We start from the raw sequence: 8,736 nt of genomic DNA, 5'->3' as shown, positions 1-8,736 counted from the left end.
GGGAGCGGGTAGAAGCCTGCTGGATTCCAGGAACTGGGAGAAGTGCTAGGTGGCCGGCATGCCAAGGCAGTGGGCAAACACCAGAGCACACGTCGGCCTGCAGGTCATATACACAGTCTTCAAGACTATCCTTCAAGGCAGGGAGGCCACCGAGGTTTACGAAAGGGGTGAGAAGGTCAGATTTATCTTCCAGAAGATTATTTTGGCCAAATGGAGAATGGAATAGGGGCAGGCACGATCAGACCAGATTTAAACAAAAAGCTTCATGGCCACAGCACTATACAAGACTGCCCAAAGGTAGGAAAAACCCATGTGTCCATCGACTGATGAACAGAGAGATGATATGTGGCAGTCACACCCACACGAAGGAATATTACTCAGACGTCAAAAAGGAGTGGCGTGGGGGTACATGCTGCAATGTGGATGAAGGTCAGGATCGCTACGCTCCGTGAAAGGCGCCAGACACAAAAGGCTACAGACGGTGGTGATTCCACCTGCAGGAAATATTCAGCATGGGCAAATCCATGGAGACAGTTGCCAGGACCAGGGGAGAGGGAGGCTTGCAGAGTATCTCCAAAGCAGGTATGAGTTTTCCACACTTAACAAGAGTGGTGATAGAAAATTCTGGAACCAGAAATGGCTATGGCTGTACAACATTTTGTATAGTGATACAACTAAACTCCACACTTCCCCACCTTCAGGACCAGTTTTCCCTGGGGCTTCACCAACAATGTTTCAGGCACACCGACTCTCAGTCCCCTAGTTCAGGCCTCGCCACTCACTGGGGGCAGAAATGGGGACACCGAGCAGATCTCCTCTTTCCTTGCCTGACATCACCCCCACGTGTGGACATTCACCCTAGTCACGTTGAGAGCCCTCTTAGCATCACAGCATCTGAATGAATACAGTGCCTTGGTGTTTACAGGACATGCTCCCTTCTATCACAGCATATCTTCTCCACTCAGCACTCCTTAAAGGAGACGTTGTTAACTGCATCTTACAGATCAGCAAATTGGGTTCAGAGAGGTTAATTAACTTGTTTAAAAATCCCACTGTGAGCAAATATCAGAACGAAAATTGGACTGCAATCTTTGGCCTCCAAGCCCAATGCTCTTCCCACGATATTACCACTTCCATTCTAGAAAAGCAGTCCTCCACATTTCCATCTCACCTGCTCCCCAATAAGGTGAAAATTTTGTCTCCCTCATGCAGCAAGATGAAGTGGCCCCAATTATTCACAAAAAGCAGCGCTTTTGCCTGACACACAGCGTTCAGCATTAAAGCAGCCTACACATTCCATTGGGTTCTTAATTGGAAAACATGCGAATATTTTCCAATTATTTTCTTTGTAAGGTCTCCAAGCTAGAGGCAAATCTCCCTAAGTTCATTGTAAGACATTGTGTGTGTGCGTGCACGTGGGTGAGTGTGTGTGTTCTGATGCTCTTAATCCTGAAAAGATCTGTCCTATTCCTGAGCACATCACAGGCCTATGATAAATGCTTGCTGACATGAAAATAAAATTCACATAAATTCACTTACATTTTACAAATAACACTTGTTTAGGTCATGTAACACTTTGGAGAGAACTAACTATCCAAATTTGAATCCAAAATGAATCAATAGGGACTTCCCTGGTGGTCCAGTGGTTAAGACTCCACGCTTCCACTGCAGGGGGCCCAGGTTTGATCCCTAGTCAGGGAACTAAGATCCCGTATGCCACGTGACACAGCCTAAAATAATAATAATAATGTGTGAGTGCTAAGTTGTTTCAGTCATGTCCAACTCTGTGTGACCCTATGGCCTGTAGCCTGCAAGGATCCTCTGTCCATGGGATTCTTCAGGCAAGAAAACTAGGGTGGGTTGCCATGCCCTCTTCCAGGGGATCTTCTGGACCCAGGGTTTCCTGGGTCTTTGGCATTGGCAGGCAGGTTCTTTGCCACTAGCTCCGCTTGGGAAGCCATAATAATACTAATAAATAGATATGAATTCTAAGAAAACCAAAATGAATGAATATCTGTAAGCTCACCACCAACCTCAGGAAAGGTTCTTATTTACCTAGGGAAATTACTGGTCTCCACCCTAGACAGTGCTCAGTTCATCTCAGACTGCCATATGGGACAGGGCTGCACACAGTACTGAAATCAGTGAAAGTGAAAGTCGTTCTGCCATGTGACCCCATGGACTATAGAGTCCATGGAATTCTCCAGGCCAGAAAACTGGAGTGGGTAGCCATTCCTTTCTCCAGGGGATCTTTCTAACTCAGGGATCGAACCCAGGTCTCCCACTTTGCAGGCGGATTCTTTACCAGCTGAGCCACAAGGGAAGCCCAAGAATACTGGAGTAGGTAGCCTATCCCTTCTCCAGAAGAGCTTCCTGACCCAGGAATAGAACCTGGGTCTCCTGTATTGCAGGTGGATTCTTTACCAACTGAGCTATGAGATCAAGCTGGACTCAGTTTTCTATTTTATATAAATGGCTCCTGCCCCAGCTTCAAAAATGATGAAGGGGGAAGTGAATGCTTCCAGGAGCAGGGGGTGCAAAATCATTTGCCTCTCTGACCTCAACACCCTCTCTCTGGAAACTTGGCTCTCAGGGACCAGCTACAGGGATGATGCTGAAACATCAAAGACAGACTGATCACCGGAGAAGCTGGACACGACAACTTGCTCAGAGTTATCACAAACAGGGTCACAGTCAGAGAGGGAAAAAAAGCAACATAAACACATAATTAAAAGAAAGATTTAAGGAAACCACAAAAATACTAAAGCTGCTGCTGCTAAGTAGCTTCAGTCATGTCCAACTCTGTGCAACCCCATAGACAGCAGCCCACCAGGCTCTGCCATCCCTGGGATTCTCCAGGCAAGAACACTGGAGTGGGTTGCCATTTCCTTCACCAAAGCTAAGTGAGCAGAAATGTATTGGGTTGCAAAGAAACTCCATGAAGTTCACATGTGCAAGTGATCTTGCCATGCATGCAAGGGGTCTTTCATTGCGAGAGCTGCACTGGCCATTTTGGAAAGAGGAACCAATGGGCATCTTTGGGGGTTTCTACTCTGCTCCACCAACAATGAACTACAAGCGTGGTTGCACTTGCCCTGAGCAAGCCATACTGGTTCTATGATTCCATCTTCTCACCCACACAGGGGGTATAAGTGTTGCATAAGATTTTTGTAAGGATTAAATAAGAAGATACCTGTGAAAGTGCCTAAAATATTAACTGGCTATAAATGTGAACAGACCAAAGTTCAAACCAAAGTGTTAGTCCCTCAGTAGTATCCGACTCTTTGTGACCCCATGGACTGTAGCCCGCCAGGAGCCTCTGTCCCTGGGATTCTCCAGGCAAGAATACTGGAGTGGGTAGTCATTCCTTCTCCAGGGAATCTTCCTGACCCAGGGATCGAACCTGGGTTTCTTGCATTACAGATAGATTCTTTACCATCTGAACCACCATGGAAGCCTTGGTGTGTATGGATAAAAGTGTGGATGTGGCTAAAAGAAGTGTTTTTATTTAATTAAATAATAATTAACATTTTTATACTTCTCTATGTACCCAGCTTGCACAAAAAGCTTTTATGTAATTCATCCTTCACAAAATAACTTTATGAGGAAGGAATGATTATTATGCCTCTTTTGGAAGAGGAAACTGACTTACAGAGAATTTCAGTAACTTGTCAGCTAAGGAGTCCTAAGGATGCAGCCTCAAGAGTCAGTGGGGTTTAATCCATGTTAATAACCACACAGTAATATAAATAATAAGGAAAAGGAGGAGGAGAAGCAGAAGGAAACTTCACATATCGTCTCTTTTGATCCCCATGAAAACCCTATGAGGTAGGTATTGTCAAAGCCCCATTTCACAGATGAGAACATTGAGGAGAGAAAGAAGATGGGGTCTTTGGATACCGCAAACGGTTTACCAGACCTGTTTGAAAAACAGCACAGGCAAGTGACCAGAAAAGTGGACTTTAGAGCCAGACTTTCTGGGTTCAAACCCCAACTCTGACACTTCCTTTCTGCATGACCTCAAGCAAGTCACTTTACATCCTGTGCCTCAGTTTTCCCATCTGAATAACAGGGACAACAATAGCACCAACATCACACGTGGTCGTGAGGATTAAACACATGAATATGTGCTAAGTGCCTGCTTCTTCAAGTGCAATCTGCCCACCATCACTGCTGCCCTCCCAGTGACACCTGAGAGCTTGTTAGAATTCTGGGGTCACCTTAGACCCCAGATTTGAGCCTGATCCTAGGGAATGTTTCTGCACATTGAAGAAAGCTCGGAGTGGTGCAGGGGTTTCCCAGGTGGTGCTAGTGGTAAAGAACCCACCTGTCAATGCAGAAGATGTAAGAGACATGGGTTGGTCCTTGGGTCCAGAAGATCCCCTGGAGGAGGGCGTGGCAACCCACTCCAGTACTCTTGCCTGGAGAATCCCATGGACAGAGGAGCCTGGTCGGCTATACCCCACAGGGCCACAGAGTTGGACACGACTGAAGGACTTAGTTCACATAGGAACAGAGTGAGGCGTGGTAGGGCACTGCTAGCTGATGTCTCTATTCTCGTTGGAGCTGATGACCTGGAACATGAGTGAGGTGGGAGGGGCCAGGGCAACGAGCCTGATGAAGTAAGTGGCGGTAAACTGTGACGGGCCCTACCCTGGGAAACTGGGTGCCATCCTAAAGGTCCCAGAGACACAGATGGAGCTCTGGAGGGCTAGGAGTGAAGCCATGGTCAAGATCAGATTTCAAGGATCTTTTACAAATAAAGACACCAAACTAATGATCAAGCATTACATGAGCAAGTGTTGCTAGATTCTCTGCAAACCAAACTTGTGTGATTGTCTGGATCCTCTGGAGGTCCTTGGGTCTCCCCCGGCACTGGGGAACACAGACTTGCTCAGGCCTCAGACCCATGCTGGCTCACCGAGGGGCCACCAAACAAGTGAAAGTGTCTCCTTTTTAGTCTTCCACATGGGTGGGTCGGGACCTACAATTACGCAGTGAACCAATTCATAAGTTGTGTTATAACTGGGAAACACAGTGCCAAAGTGGAGACTCCTTATTGGAAAATCAATTACTTTCTAAATAGAAAAATCACTAGGCCCTTCCCAGGAAAACCTGGCCCCTAAGATTCAGAACTTATTCCAAAAAATATCTGTGAGATTCTAATTCAATAACTGGGGTGTGTACATGGGGAAAACGGAATATGATAACTGCTAGGAAGAAAGGCCAAAAGTCTGGGGTTTTTTTGTTTGTTTTTGTTTGTTTGTTTGTTTTAAACATGCCTGGATTGTTTTTACTAAGAACTAAAATTGGCAGGGGTGGTTCTCAAACTTGAGTGTGCATCAAAATCTTCTGGTAACTTTCCCGACTTTCAAAGTTCCTGATTCCATGGATCTGGGTGGTACTCCATAACAGGCACCACAAGTGGAATGGCTTTCAGCAACAGAATTTATTCATCCCTCAGATGCCAGAAACCCGACATCAAGGGTTTGCAGTGTTGAGGGGCCCCGGAGAAACTGTTGCATGCCCCTCCCCCAGCTACTGGGCTTTGCTGACACCTCTGATGTTCTGTGTCTTAACGATACACCCACCCACTCTGTCTTCAAGTTCACATGGCATTCATCCTGTCTGCATTTTTGTGTCTAAACGTCCCCTTTTTATAAGGACACCAGCCATGTTGTATTCACCCAATTCACTGATCATCCAGGACGATCTCTTCTTAACCAGTTACACCTGCTGTGACCCTATTTCCAGAGAAGGTCACATCCTGGGACTTAGGGCCCCAACATATGAGTTTTAAACAGACACAGTTCAACCCACTTGTTTTTCAGTTGCTAAGTCATGTCAGACTCTTTGCCACACCATGGACTGCAGCACGCCAGGCTTCCCTGTCCTTCACTATCTCCCAGAGCTTGCTTAAACTCACGTCCATTGAGTCAGTCATGCCATCCAACCATCTCATCCCCTGTTGTCCCCTTCTCCCATAAGAACTACCTTATCCTGTACATAACTCACAGCCCCCAATTTCTAATGAATCCAGATCACTGTAACAAAGAATGACCCATTGCGCATAACTTCCTTTCTTCTCTCTCTATTCAGCTTCCTCTAAATACATATTTCTCCACCATTGTGCCTTCCCTCCTGGACTCCTGCAAGTTCTCTGGGAATAAAGCCCTGGGCCTCCTCAGCAGGACTTTTTGGAGCAGAAGTCCATGAATGCCCATCTTTGTGAAGCCGGCTTTCACAGGCTCAGTGGTGCTTTGTCGCTCAGAGCTCTTGGCCCTCCCAGGACCCCAGTGATCCGCAAAGAGCAACTGCCTCCCCGATGCCTCTATAAAGCTGGAAATCTGCGGTTACCATGGTTAATATTTCTGACTTGATTGGCACCACCAGTAATTGAACTGCAGTCTCTCAAGTGCAACACGCTCTATTCATTAGCTCCTATTGTGTTGGACCATTGCATCAAACCACATTATTTTTTCTGCTTACAGAAAAAAAATAAATAAATAAATATAAAGAAAAATGAGGGAAAAAAAAAAAAAGGAAAGAAAGGAAGGAAGAAAAGGCAGTCATGAATACAGCGCTGCGTTGCCATATGAGACGTTGCAGTTTTGCTTCGAGGGTGAAATCACTCTAGACGGAATTTCATGTTGTACCAGCTCTGGCCCCGTCAAGAATGGTGAGATGTAAAGTGAGAAATCTTAATTTTGGTGGCACTGTCGCAGAGACTCAGAGCTAGGAGTCGGAACTAGCCGAGTCCCAATGTTTGTGCCACGGAGGCAACTGCTCGCTTGTTTACCATCCTGTCAGCGTATAGAACCGTCTCTGAATCCATGTCTCCCGCACATCTATTTATACCCTGCCCCCATCCCCAGGATTCCAGAGAGCTTCTGTGAGCTTGCAGGAGTTTTTTCATGAGGAATTAATGAGAAGTGCATGGATTTGTAACGTTCTTGGATGTCAGGTTTCTATTTTTAATAATCAAGGCCGTGTTTTGTTTGTTTTTAAGTTGGAGACACTTCGGTTTTCTCTTTGGCGTTCCATGTTTTCCTTCTCTTTCTTTTTTTTTTTTTCTCATTTACTTCACCACAGTTCCTGAAGCTATATTGATATCAAACTGTGTGTGTGCGCATGCTTGGTCTCTCAGTCGTGTCCGACTCTTTGCGACCCCATGCACTGTAGCCCGCCAGGCTCCTCTGTGCATGGGATTCTCCAGGTAAGAATCCTGGAGTGGATTGCCATTTCCTCCTCCAGGGGAATCTTCCCAACCCAGGGATCGAACCTGAGTCTCCTGCATTGGTAGAAGCATTCTTACTGCTGAGACACCAGGAAGCCCTTGAGAGAGAGTTTACAACATTAAAATTATATCCCCTCATCTGCAAAATAAAAAGAAAGAAACTTTTAAAATCTCTTTTTAAAGATTTTTTATATGGACCATTTTTTTAAAGTCTTTATTGAATTTGTTACATTATTGCTTCTGTTTTTATGTTGCTTTTTTTGACCTTGAGGTCTCTGGGGTCCTAGTTCCCCAAGCAGGAATCAAAGGCACACCCCCCGCATCGTAAGGTAAAGTCTTAACCCTCCCGAGAGTTGACAGACTTAGCATCAATCGCAGCTACCAGTTTGGTTTGTCCTGCACCAGGTTAAAACCAGAGCTGATGTCAGGAGACCTCCCTGCATTCTCTGTTTGCTGCAGGCCCCACCGTTCCCTGTCGCCTGACAGCTTCTCGGGCTGCTTCTCAGCTGCTCCTCCTGAAGACAGTGCATTTTAACCCACCTACCTGGCCCTTCAGTCAGCTGAACACCAGCACCCTCCCCTCATCCCGCCTCCCTATCAGCCGTGCTACACTTGCTTGATTCCTTTCCACTGATCTCCAAGGCTGCTATTTCCTTTTCACAACCTCTGACACAAAAGCATGTTTCCAGGCTTCTGCTTGCAAGGGAGGCTTTTATTCCTGCCTCCATCCATCTAGACATGATCACTTTGCCATCCCAATCAAGTCTCTGTCCCTCTCTCGAACCCCTCTCTGTCATCTGGTCCATACCAGTTTGCCCAAATCAGCTCCCCGTAGCCTGGGACAGGCTTAGTTGATCTAATGCAAGAGGAAACTTCTGGCTGCCTCTGATCTCTTGGTGTATGTTGCTGCTCTTCACTCGCCCAGTCGTGCCCGACTTCTTTGCAACCCCATGGACTGCATCACGCCAGGCCTCCCTGTCCCTTGTCACCTCCTGGAGTTTGCCTATGTCCAAGTTCAGTGCACTGATAATGCTGTCCAGCCATCTCATCCTCCGTCACCCTCTTCTCCATCTATCCTCCATCTTCCCCAGCATCAGGGACTTTTCCAATGAGTCAGCTGTTCACACCAGATGACCAAAACACTGGTGCTTCAATATGTTAAATAGCACTAAGTAGGAAGTCATTAAGTGCTCAGTAAATGCTTTAAAATAATTCATCTGCATGATGAAGACTATAGATGGGACATAATCTGCTCTATAAAGCACCTCCCACCACGAAATGCAGCTGTCCCTCTCCTTGGCAACCTGGAACTCAGGGCTCTGCCGTGCACAAAGTCCAAGGATGCTTGTGGAGTCTTCCCTGAGTCCCTTTCTGAGCAAGTGTTGGGAACCGGGTAACTGACTGTCCAGGCCCTCCCAGCCAGCGGCATCTGTTGCATCACATCAGAGTGAAGTTACAGGAGGACCCAGGACACTTCTGAGCGCAGTTCACACCCCAGC

Source organism: Cervus canadensis, chromosome 5 (genome assembly GCF_019320065.1).
Source record: "Cervus canadensis isolate Bull #8, Minnesota chromosome 5, ASM1932006v1, whole genome shotgun sequence".
In the NCBI taxonomy this organism is placed as follows: domain Eukaryota; kingdom Metazoa; phylum Chordata; class Mammalia; order Artiodactyla; family Cervidae; genus Cervus; species Cervus canadensis.
This window is presented reverse-complemented; position numbering follows the sequence as displayed.